Source organism: Pomacea canaliculata, linkage group LG8 (assembly GCF_003073045.1).
Source record: "Pomacea canaliculata isolate SZHN2017 linkage group LG8, ASM307304v1, whole genome shotgun sequence".
NCBI classification, from domain to species: Eukaryota; Metazoa; Mollusca; class Gastropoda; order Architaenioglossa; family Ampullariidae; genus Pomacea; species Pomacea canaliculata.
This window is the reverse complement of record NC_037597.1, coordinates 7,887,491-7,901,049: the sequence shown is the minus strand read 5'-3', so window position 1 is coordinate 7,901,049 and position 13,559 is coordinate 7,887,491.

The window sequence follows — 13,559 nt, the reverse complement described above, 5'->3', positions numbered from 1 at the left end:
TCATGAAGACTGTGTTAAAAGTTTGTCAGTGAATGCATTGCAAAGCATAGCCTTAATTTATAGACGTATAACCAGAGAATAATGATGATGGTACAGGACAGAGATTATTGCCTAGTACAGGAAGTCCATTTTTACTGCAACATGCATCCTTTTCTGATGTAAATTTAGTCTGTGATATCTACTTTCTTCCTTATTTGACATTTTCCTACTAGAGTCAGAATCTTCATGTTTTGTTCCTATAATATTTTATGAGATTCTAAAATGTATTCTTGTCTTGCGTTTTATTTTATATATATAATGCAGTACTTAAACTCAATCTCTATAGAATGTTTTTATTAAGATATTTCATTGACAAATTTATTATGACTACAATGTTAACATTTTGAAGACATTGTTTTACAGGGTTGTGAGAATGTTTTCAATAATATATAATCATGAACTTAAATGTTATATTCTTCTTCCTATTCACTCCCAGTGGAGCATATATCTGCAACTACACCCCGCCTTTGGACCCGGTTCTGGGCGTCCCTCGATCTCTAGTTGGGACCATGTCATGCCAGCTGCCTCCGCCTAGCTCGCTGTGGACCGATCTTCTCCGTGTCTGTCTGGGCCTCCCCTGTGGGTTCCAGCCCAGAGCTGTCTCGTTAAATTGTCTGTCGGCTTTCGCAAGGCGTGTTGCACACTTTTCGTCTTGTCCAGTCTGTTTTCCAACCCACTCATAAAAGAGATCACATCTTGAACTGGGTCATGCATCGGCCTGATGACCAGTTAGTGTAGGCAGTTGATGTTTCTCAAAATCTCACATCTGATCATTACTGTGTATTGATTGAACTTGATCCCAGATGCCCATCATCGGCGCCAGTTTTTAGACTCGCTCGTCTGTTACGCAGTGTTGATATAGTCGCATTCAAAGCACGACTGCAAGTGGCCCTGTTTCAGCCACCCTCTGCTGAGCAGCTTGACTGTGTTTTGCGTAGCGTTCTTGATGACCATGCCTCAGTGTCTCGCCATCTGATGCACCGTGATATTCACAGGTCCATGTTGAGCTCCGTGACCTGAAGCGTACTCGCCGGCGAGCTGAGCGTGTTTGGCAGAAGACTGGACTCACCATCCACAAAGAAATGTATAATGCCGCCAAGCGAAGCGTTGCAAAATGTGTCATCATATCTTCAGGCCCAAATAAATAATTGCACCTCCTCCAGAACACTTACTGACATATGCAATTGAATGACTGGAATTAGGTAGGGAGGGCCGCTTCCCACTGCCTATAGTCACCTCATGAATGTGCTATACGTCTACTTTGACACTCAATAGTTGTATTCGATGTTTGTTATTTTTGTTTCTTAAGTCTGACCTTTTCAAATATTTTGGAATATATTTTAATCATCTTTTGAGAAACTGAGCTAAGAAATATGTGTAAAGGGTATTAAAAAAGGGGCGAGGGCACGGGGAAAAAAGGGATGAAGAAAGCAGTCGATTAGCAGAGAAACGAGGTGATCGTGGCACCAAGACCAGAACAAGAATTGCAGTATAACTGCAAACAGTTATCTCTGCAGAAGTGCAATCATTACAAGATTTTTAAAACTGCAATTACCAGTTATTTTCTAGTGGATGATGCTGAGGTTCGCTTTCTACATCAATTAACCCCTTTACGTTTGCTGCCTTCTCTACTCCATACCGGTGTTAACAGGTTAATACTTTCTTGGTATAAACCAATAAAAAAAATTATTATAACTATTTGTGCGGCAAATCATCAAATGCAGAAGGAAAGAGTTTGAAGGAACTTTCGTATTAATCCTTTTTTATTCTTATTGAATAATGTCTTTTTAGACCTACGATACAATTTTATATCGGCTTAAGAAAAAGCTGATATGTAAATTGTTATAAACGTTTTAAATGTACATGTTTATTTGTCCCTTTGTGGATGTTTCTGTGTTATTAATGACTATAACGACGTTTATGCGCGTGATAAAAAGTAACTTTTTAAGCGTTATTCACTTTGAAATGACTTATGGCCAGGCATAATGCAATGGCCATGAATATTGTTAGTCTTCTACACTTCTCAAATCGTCTTCAAAAACACCAATAACACCCTTTCTATTTGATTTGATATTATGTTCTTTTTCAATTATGATCATGTGTAACAACCATTGAATGACATAATAATTGAGTATTTTTAAAGCCAGTCTGCTGCTGTTGTTGTTTTAACAAAGGTCTAAAACTGTTATAATACTCAGCCAGGTACTCAAGGAATACGCGGCACAAATAATATACATTTTAAAATACTATTGTATTTTATTATAGAATATAATTAAATTATCTGCATAGAGACTAACAGACGAAATTCGGAGAGTGTGTACGCCGATTCTATCATTATTAAGCGATTTCTGTAGTCAAAACAGTTCAAGCGAAAAAAAGGTGAAAGGCACATAGATGAGGAGCAATGTATAAATTTAACAGGGGTGAGTGGGTGGGAGGGAGGGTAGTTGATGTGTTTCCATGATAGATTTTAAGCTTTAATTTGACATTTTGAACAAACCGATTGTTAAGTGGTTTAGTTTAGTTCACTGGATGTTCTTTCGTTTAGGGCACAACGTAGCCCAGGACTGGCTATGTGTGTACGGGACTGAACCGAAAGAAGACGATGTTGAAGTTTTACCTTTCATTGTGATGTAATTACTATAACAGCTGTTTGTTACTTTCAGCTGTTTGTTACATGGCCTTTCATGAAATCCGTCCAGAATGTACAGGAGGTGTCATACTGTTTATGAAAAGCAGAACATATCTTCATTGCAATTGTTTGTATCTCACCACGTTGTCACACACACACATATATATAGAGAGAGAAACTGATCTGTTCACGGATTGTTCCCAGAGTACATTTTTGCAGTGAGATATGTGTACACGACTGGGACCGATTAAATTACTGGTTAACTTGTGTCTTGCCTTCTTGTGATATTTGGCTTAGATGAACTATATACTTATCGACTTGACGTTAATTTAAGGCTCATTAATCAATCATCCACTCGCTCGTAAAAATCGAGGCATATCGACCCGCTACTCCGACGTAACGCCCTAGGCCATTTGCTGACACAGCACACTTCTAAAGCAATTTTTTTCTGTAATAATATTATCAACTAATGTGAATCACAAAAAGACGAAGAATGCTGATGCCTGCAGTAGATCTCAACCAGGCATCACAATTCCCCCTAAGGTTTTATTAAATATTCTTATGCTTAGTAAAACTACCGGTTCAGCAGTTAGGCATATCGAATCACAATTAACCTATCATTGTGCTTTGACCCGAGTCGTTGTATCTACTGGAAGAGTAATACAAAATTTTGACAAACGATTCATTGACAGTAATTGTGTGGTGTTGGGTAATCGTACCATAAAATCATATATAGAGGTTATGGAGAGGGTGAAATGGCTTGCTGAAAGAAAAAAAAAATCAAGGAACTATATACATGAATTACAATAAGAATGTAACCAAAAAAATACATAATATGTATTTCTATATTATATATATATTATGTGCTCATCTAAATTCAGATGGACGATCGAGCACATTGATCTGTGGGATCGTCAGCCCCACAACCCAACGTGGCAAGTCATATAATTATATTAAAGCCACATGGTTATCACTGCCTGGCCCTAAATAGATTTCGAGATGCACAACATTGTTATATTATCGTTTTATATGTATAGCAACTTTTTTCTATAGATACTTCTAAGATATGTACTTACATTCAAAGTTTTTAAGTGTTTTACGCAGCATGCTGATTAACCGAAAACTCAAAAGGGATGATAGGCACTTTTCTTCGGTCGCATTAGTTTTTTTCTGTTTTAATATTAGTCTGGTTTTTTTCATACGCAAGCATTTAAACACAGTCCTTTTGAATTAAAAAGAAGACTTACTGTACAACATTCGCGTGGGTAGTTTGGGCCATGCATACGCTGTGGATACCTCATTGTTGTTGATAACTTGTAAAATCAGAACGAGGCCCTTGTGCTAGGGAGGATTCTTTGTTCCACTTTCGTACTTCTATTTTTCATATATAATTTAAACACAAATACAAATATAATTTAAATGTAAATAGTACTTGAATTAATAAATAATAGAGATAAAATACACACCAATTATCAAGTTTTTTTCCCAAACATTTACGCGAAAACACACACAGAGTAAAAGTGAAAGAAGCAAAAAAGCAAAACAAAATTAGATCTCATGATTTTATTAAGGGTTCGTGAAATCGTGAAAGTTTTTGGCCGAATTAAAATCGTGTGTCTCTCTCATATTATATATTATAGCAGGGATGCCCAACCTACGGCCCGCGGGCCATATCCGGCCCGCGACGCGGTGCCATCCGGCCCGCGAAACTTCTGCCCACAGTGCAGGAAATCGGCATGTTAGTAATATAAAAAAAAAAAAAAAAAACGAAAAAGGGAGAAGAAGTATTTATCCCCACTTAGGGGCGTTTCCCAATCTTTTTTTCGCTGGACGAACATTTCGATTCAGTGCTCCGACTTGGTGTCTCTACGATGAGGCCGGACATTCAGAAGTTGGTTTCGGGAAAACAACTTCAAATATCCCACTAATTACTACATAATTAATGGTAAGTACAACTTGCTTCTAATTAAAAAAAAATGGTATCTGCTCTTTTTTTTTCTTTTTTGTATTTTTGCGATGAAGTGGCCCGCGACACGGCTGTCCAAAATGGATATGGCCCGCGACACGGCTGTCCGAAATGGATATGGCCCGCGACATGGCTGTCCGAAATGGATATGGCCCACAGGCCGAAAAAGGTTGGGCATCACTGTATTATAGGATTATTAAATTGCATCACGTCCGGCCACCGGTTGTGCAATGTCAATGTCACTCTGCTCCCTGCCGTCAGCACCAGACATCGCCGGGGCGTTGGCATCGTCGGCGTCGCCGTCACCCGCGCCGACGTTGCAGTCGTCCTCGTCGTTCTCAGCTGGCGACTCGTCGCAGGCGGCGGCCGCCTCCTTCTGCATGCAATGCCGTCGCCGGTACTGCCGCAGATGCTTAGGTTGCTGCTTCTTCTGTTGCCCTCGCTGTCGGCTCTTGCTGCGACGAGACGGCTGGTTGGTCGGTAGAACACGCCTGTTGCGTTTGACACGCTTATCGGGGATGACCTGGAGGATGAATTCTGTTTTTTTACTCCGTTTAGACCCGGTCGTCGTGCGTGAACCTGAAGGACGGCTCCTGGTCTCTCTGCTCGCGGAGGCCTACGTCGCCGTATTGGAAGAGGCGTGCGAGGCCGGTTGGCTGATGTGGCGATGCAGACTGAAGCGGTCTTCCGTGATCTCCTTTACCCGTCCGGCTTGGATGGCTCGTTGCAGCATCCAGTTGATCTGGTCATTGGAGAACTTGCCAACGTCGCGGCACAAGCGGTTGCGGATGGAAGTGAGCGTGTAGCCGCGTTCATTGCTGAGCTTCTTGATGGCTTTCACCACCTGGGAAACTGTCAGCCGAAGACGCATCCTCTGTCCCCGTCCTGAAGAGTTGCCTGGAGCTGACATGGTCGTCGTTGACTTGGTCATCGCAATCGCCAGGATATGCCGAGCTTGGTGTGGACGGTCAGCAAAATGAAGGCAGCGCTTGGTTCGGTTGTTTAGATGGGAAAGTGCTTCCACCCGAGGGCGATTTCGCACTGTGTGGGAGAGGGAAAGGAGGTAGAGGGTAGATATGGAAGAGGGTGAGGGAAATGGAGGGTGACAGAAACAGAAAGAAAAGGGGATAAGGAAGGGAGAAAGCTACAGTAATTAATTTCGGTTCATGAACCCCATTTACAGCTAAAAATAGAGTTAAACAATCGGCAGTTGACAATTTAGGGCAGGGGTCTCAAACTCGCGGCCCGCGGGCCAACTGCGGCCCGCAGGCCAAAAGTTTGCGGCCCCCACCTCAATATCAAAGTTTCATGTTAGTGCGGCCCGAGTTTGATACTGTTATATCTTCTCCTCTCTCACTCCTTAGTCTGCAACTTCCAGTTTCTGTCAACTGTCCTCTGGATGGTCCGGGCGGGTGGCCATAATTACATTTCTCTGGTCAGCAACTATATTTTCTTCAGTCTTCTATATCTGCTGTATTATTATTATATTTTCTTTTTCAATTTATTTATTTATTATTGATTGATTTATTTTTCTTATGAATTTGTTAATTTATTTTTATTTTTAACACAAAATAAGATGAAAAAATAAGACATTTGATAACATTGGAATGTTTTTGTAAGAGCTTTTCTTGTGGAAAACCTGATGCGGCCCGGCCTCATCCAGACTCTGCCTCCAGTGGCCCCCGGGTAAATTGAGTTTGAGACCCCTGATTTAGGGTGAATGTGACTGTATTCACAGTTACAGTGACATGATATGTGTGTATATCCAGGAAAGTTTTCTCGTTTTGTTGTTGATTTTTTTGGAATAAAATCTTCTAGTGGAACTAAATGCAGCATTTCTTTTGTTCAAATCAGTGATCATGTTGTTTTATTGTCACATCCCTCAATCTGTTTATAACTGTTGTGCTGTTGTTGCTAGTGGTGTTATGAACATGCTTACAAATACATTTACGCAGCCAAGAACCGAGAACATCTCATCGGCTGAGATCATCACAGGCCATAGATGCACTGGAGATGTTATATACTTCGGTGGGCAAATCAGTGATCATGTTGTTTTATTGTCACATCCCTCAATCTGTTTATAACTGTTGTGCTGTTGTTGCTAGTATCATCTGCATATAGGAGTATGAATAATTTAAGAAGCACATCAGTTTCTTGGGGGGTGAGGTTATTTGGTGTCAGTTTGGCTAGTTCTGGGAGACCACTAACAGAATCTGCTAAGAGATGAGTTTTCAGATCATTAAGATAAATTGCAAATAATAGAGGAGATAGGTTCTCCCCTTGTCTGACACCATGACTACTTTTAAAAAACTCTGACTGGTTTCCATTAATCTTAACACAGGATTTTGCCTTTTTGTATATATCCTTGATATATTCATGAATCTTCCCTTGGCTCCAAGATCTAGCAATTTTTCCCACAAGTAAGTTCTATCTCTTGTCGAATGCTTTCTGGTAATCTATAAACGCGCAGAAAACTCGTTTTTTTCTACTTAGTAAAATTTCGAGATGCTTTGCATGGTGAATAGGTGGTCAAGGTGGATAACCCCTGCCGAAAGCCTGCTTGTTCCTGCCCTATGAGATCATTTTCCTCTAGGTAATGTTTTAAGCGTACATTAAGGACACTTGTGAATAGTTTACCAAAACAGCTAAGGATTGTAATGCCACGGTAGTTATTTGGATCACTTTGTTTTCCTTTGTTTTTAAAAACTGTGTTATAATACCTGTTGCCCATTCTGTGGGGGCATGACCTGTTGCTAATATGAGGTTAAAGAGGGCTGTGAATAGGGTCAGAGTCTTTGGTTGAGAAAATTTTAAAAAATTCATTTATTATATTGTCATTTCCACAAGCTTTATTTCCTTTTAGCTTTTTTAGGCAATTAGCAACCTCACTCTCTGTTACTTCACTGTTGAGATAGTTATTGCTAGTTTCAGTGGTATTCACAAGTAGGTCAGTTTCAGGGTGTAATTGCCAGGATTGTTTATCTCCATGAAGTGCTGTAAAAATTCATTACAGGTTGGGTTTCCTTCTTTATTTTATCACTGTTATTCTTGTTCAGAATGTTCCAGAAAACCTTTGGTCCTTACTTCTTAAGTGTCTAATTTCCTAAACCATTTTTGCTGGTAGAGTTTAAACTGCTTTCTTATTTCTCTCTTGTAATCATGTCCAGCTCTATTCATGTGTGATTGGAATTCTGGGCTGTTACACGTTTTCGCTTGGCGCCGTGCTTTAAAGAATTCGCGTCTTTTCCTGCGACAGCTGGGTTAAACCATGGTTTGTTTTAGTTTTTGACTAGGACTTGCTGTTTCTTTGGGTTGCTGGCATAAGGAGTAGGCCACATCTACTAGCACTATCCAGCATAATATTACATACCTCTTGGTTAGTGCATCAATCTTGTGTAAGTCTACTTCATGATTTCTTTGTAACAGCTCGTTGACTTCATTTGTTAAGTGGCTAATCTTGTTAGAATCTAGGAACTAATAAAGTCATCTTTCATTCTGCTTTTCCATTTGGGCTTCTTTAGTGTTGTGTCCTTCTTTACTTATCATCATTTAGTAATGGAGTACTTTGGGTTGAAGGTTTTGTTTGGAAGGTAGTTTGAGGTGGAGTTCTAGTGGACAGTGAATATCAGAATATAACTCATTAAATTCTAGGACATTAAAGTCTTCAATTATATTAAAGAGTTCTCTAGACAGTATGAAGTAGTCTACTATGCTTGAGTTTTACAGGTAAGCTTTCCTGTGTTTTGTCGGGACCTGCTCTTCCATTGACAATTGCAAGTTTAGGTTTCTGCATAATTCAATTAGTTTTTTACCATTGTTATTAGTACTTTTGTCTTGGAGACACGCTTTGGTAGATCATAATAATTATTGAGACTACAATCAGGTTCAGTGGTTCATCACTCAGGTTTTCTGAGATTTGCCAGTTCTAGCATTTAGGTCTCCCATTATACATATATGTTCTGTTTTAAGAGCAAGAAGGGTCTCCTCGAGTTCACTAAATGCATCTAAATTTACATAGCGTGACCCTTCAGGTGGCATGTACATGCCCCACAAACATAATATCCTGTCCTATGGCTTCCTTTTTACTTTTAGAAATAAGGCATCCTGGTTTAACTTGTGATCAACAAAAGAGTAATAATGCACACTATCGTTATCTATATTATTTTTCCAGATTGCTCTTCAAAAATAGTTACATATTGAGCGAGCGATTCCCTTACTAGCATAAGAACACCTCCCGATCTTCTTACGCATTTGCTACGGTTCTTGTAGAAAAGACACATAGCCATCAATGTGGATCGAGTCAGTGTTGTCTAACTTGCTTTCACACAGGCAACAAATATCGTATGACTTAATCAAGTCTTCTAGGTCTGGGAAAGTTAACTTCGAGGTAACGCCACATACATTCAGGTAAGGCAGGACAAAAGATTTACTGAGTCCACAGGTTTCTTAGGGTAGGTACTTACTACCGTAGGCCCACGACGGCATGGAATGTCATAACGTGCATATGCCGGTCGCAAATGTTCATACATTGTTGGCTCGCTAGTTGGAAAGACACAGAGTTATCCCCCCCCCCCCCCCCTGGCTGGCCTAGGCCTGATGATCGGTCGTAAGGGTTTCATCTTCAGTTCAAGGAAGATACTCGCTGCCGGTGACTCGGACAGATACTCCAATCCAAGAGAGGCGTAGTCAATATAGCCTTCACCCCAAGCTTGAAGAGGTCATCTGGGGTCTCGATCGCTATTGGTTTTGGATGATCTGCAGGGGGAAGTCCAGGAGGAGATTTCTTGGTGCACATTATTTTGCCGTCTATAGTCCACCCCATGTAGCCCAGTCTCTTGACATAACCGAGCAGCCTGGCGCGAAGAGGAGTGATGTCATCGTTGATGAAGGTGCGCTCGTAACCGGGTTTATACCACGTAGCCATTGACGTATTGGTTACATACTTTCCTTCCGCTGTCAGTTATAGAGGAAAGCAAAAACATAGCGGAGAATATTATAGTCTGCACAATGAAAACAAAATGTCACTTTGCACAGGAGACTCGATGAAAGCGCGATGAAATCAAATGACCTGTCTCACTTGAGATAAGTTGGTTGTCTCAGCACCTCACTCGTCCTTATTGCTGCTCTTGTTGTTTGTAGCTGACAAACGCCGTTTACGCACGGTCGTGGTGCGTGAAGCAGAAGGACGGCTTTCTCGACTCTCTCTGCTTGAGGAGGGTCGCGTAGCTGGATTGGTAGAGGCTCGTGTCGCTCGTGTCGCCGTGCTGGTAGAGGCTTGCGTCGGCGCGCTGGTAGAGGCTCGCGTCGCCGTGCTTGTAGAGGCCCCCGTCGCTGCGTTGGTAGACGCTCTCGTCGCTGTGCTGGTAGATGTCGCGTACCACCCCCCAGCGTCCACGGAGCACGCTGAAGGCCACTCACACAGCAGGCCACACACGCTGTCACTCAGCCGGAGGCAGGATGCGACTTACTTCTCGAACCCGTGCGAAGACCAAAACAAAGACGAAAAGAACGACACAAATACGAAGTTTAATCCAAAAAAATATATATATATACCCAAACACCCAAATACCTAATACAACCAAGAAAAAGAAAATACCGATGTGAGTACTCACAAAAAAAAAAAAAAAAAACCAACAACCAGGTACTGCACCCCCGCAAAGAAAATAAAAACAAAGCGCAAACGCGCACAAATTGTAACACAGCAGTATTAAAAAAAAAACAAAAAAAAACCCCACCGCGCACCGCGGCCCAGTACAGTCAGTTAAACGTAGTTCCCCTGAGTCTTTAATTCTTAACACAGAACAGGGGCTTGAAGCGCTTAGTACACAGTCTCAGGAGCTGGTTCACAGTACAGTTCCCTTTCTGAATGCAGGTGTAGAACCCGCAGACGGCATCGGAAGAGCCGTGTGTCGCGGCATCGGCGGCATCGGAAGAGCCTTGCGTCGCCGGTTGGTTGACGGGGCGAATCAGACAAAAACGCCCTTGTGGTGTTTCTTTAATTCTCCCTTTTTCCATAGCTCGTTGTAGAGCCGAACTTATTTGAAAGGTGGAGTTGCCCCGGTTGGAGCACAATACCTCCCGGATCTCCAGTGCATCTATGACCTGTGATGATCTCAGCCGATGAGATGTTCTCTGTTCCTGACACAGACTTCTACTTACTCATACGTGCATATATATATATTTAAAAATTATCCTGCTACACACAGTCTCATGTCTGCTTATGTATATATATATACGTAAACATCCACAAGCACACATCTGCTTATATATATATCCCCAACACACACACACATACTCATGTCTGCCTATATACATATGTATATAATCCACAGATACATGTATCTGCATATAAGCAAGAGTTTATTACAAGCGAGAGTAGCGTCCCTTAGCCTGGCAGGTTTTGAGGGATGCGGTTCTCCGCAATTTTTGCATTTTTAATAGTTTGCTGTGTTTTTGGTGCCCATTGGTTAGCCCGGTGCTTTTTTTTTCGTTTCGTCGTTGCTGTGCAAGACTATAACGTGGCTTAATATAAAAACTCGAACTTAGTCCTCATTGGTGCATGCCAGAAAATATTTTTCTAGAATTGTTGGCCGTATTGAATATTTTCGGTAATTTCACAGCTTGGAGGTTGCCATGTGAGTTGCAGCACGAGCTACACATCCTCGGCTCCAGGGAAAGCAATGACGTCGTGGTCTATGGCAACAGCAAGTAAAGCCTATTATTGCCAAGCAACCTGCCGCTGTACAGACGACTGGTTACTATGTTGATGGCAGCGGCGGCGTTAGGGGGTGGCAAATGGGGCGGCCGCCCCAGGCCCCGCTCTCGCAGGGGCCCCGCGCTTCAGCCCCGAGGTCATCTTTATGACTTATTGTTCGCTGTGTTAAACAAGTTGTGCCCAAAAAAATTGACGTTCAGAAAACACTTCTAAGTTTTAATTAAGCAAATTATTGAATCCATGCCTTAACTTTAAACCCGACAATAATAACAAGTAGTTTATGAAGTTACCGTCACCATATTATTTCGCTTTAAGAAAAAGCCGCTACTGTCACAAACGGTGGGAAAGGTTACGAACAATTAAAACACTAAATTCGTGCGTTATTTCGCGAAATTGATCCAGACTATCTAACTGTATATAAATCAGTGCTTCCTGCATCATATCAATAGGGATATTGATACACGTACTCCATTACCCCGGCCCCGCGAGGATGGTCGGCCCCAGGCCCCGCGTGTTCTTAACGGTTCCTAACGCCGCCTCTGGTTGATGGTATCTGCGAAACCAAAGATTCACGTTTTTTTTTTTCATCGCGCAAACGGTTGAACATAAATATGGTAACTATAAAACAGATCTGAAAATTAAGAATTAATAATAATAAAAAAGCAAGAAAATTAAAATTAAATCATTGACCATGATCCAATAACCATGATAATGTATCTTTACTCCTGTGTGTGTAAATGTCTGTATGAGTATGTATTCCTGCCCTTGTGAGCAAAAGAAAAATTTCTGTCTTGGGTCTCCTCGACAGACAATAAAGTCTGATTTGATTTGTGCGTTATGCGTTACGAGTCTGGCAAAAGACGCCATGTAAATTTTTTTAAAAAATTATTATTAACATATGGTGACATAAAATTTAGGACGTAATAAAATCAACAATTATATGTTGATGGGGACTTTATTCAGGCCACAGAATCATGCATCTCGATCTTTTGCGCTTTAGAAATATGAATCGTTGTCCGGGCCTTGTCTATGTGAAAAATAAAAAACTCCAAAATGTGTACAAATAATCTGTACTTTGGTATCAGAAGTCACCCGACTGGCGGAATGGCTGTTCTCCGTCTCTTCATCCTCTGGTATCTACTGTTTATATCTTAATTTCTGTTGCGTTACTTCTCGTGCTTTTATTTTATGAACCACTTTGTCAAGTAGTGGTCTGTATACAGCCATCTATGCACTGCTTAGAATTGGGATCTGTTTATCAGCAATATAGACTTTACGCCCCACCCCCCTTGCTCCATCAATTTTCTATAATGTTTATGCAACCGCTGTGACACTCGTCTTTGCCACAAGCCCACACTGACGATGTGCTCCACAGTCCGCGTTAAAACATACGTTAACACATGCACTTAAAATCTTGGAGTTTGTGTGCACTATAACTTAGGTTCAAAGCACATCCTTGGACCTTCTTTTACTGCAAGCATCATTGTCTGCCAGTCCTTTTGCTGCTGTCTGCAGGTTTTTCTGTCGTGCATTGAAGGCTATTGTCTTTATATATGTTTGCTGCTGATGCTTTTGGTTTCTGTAAATTTTGTATGTTATGTATTTGCATTGCTTTTGTAGAGCACATTCAGACTAGTACTAAGGAAGATATATATATAAAAGCCCGCTTATTCTAAAAGGTTCATCTTTTCTTTAGGCTTGAAATTACACTTAAAAATCTTGATTAGGGTCCAGGTTGCCTTTCTGAGTATGCATGCTGTTATTAAAGTACAAGCTTACTGTCACCATTAACTCCTGCTTTGTGTGTGCAGAGTTACAGAAATCCTTTCACACAGCAAAATGTATTTTACAAGATCACTTGTGTTTTTCTTATCCCATCAAAGGGGTATTTCTAGTAGGAATACTGGACAAAATGACAGTTTCTATCAGCCATGGCAATAAATGTTAATTCGATGTCACACCTGTTGGATTCAATGTGACAAATTCTGTCCCCTTTGCAACTCTCAAGCATCAAACACCCAACAATACAAACACATCATGAACCGACAATAATAAATTTAGGAACACATTCAGGACAGTAAAAAATTATTTTAAAAAACCCAACAATCAGGGATAATGTGTGACTGTATAAGTAGGTTTTCCAATGAAATTTATGGAAAACTCAAAGCAAAAGGCAGTAGAGAAAATAGTGCGAAAATGGTAAAATT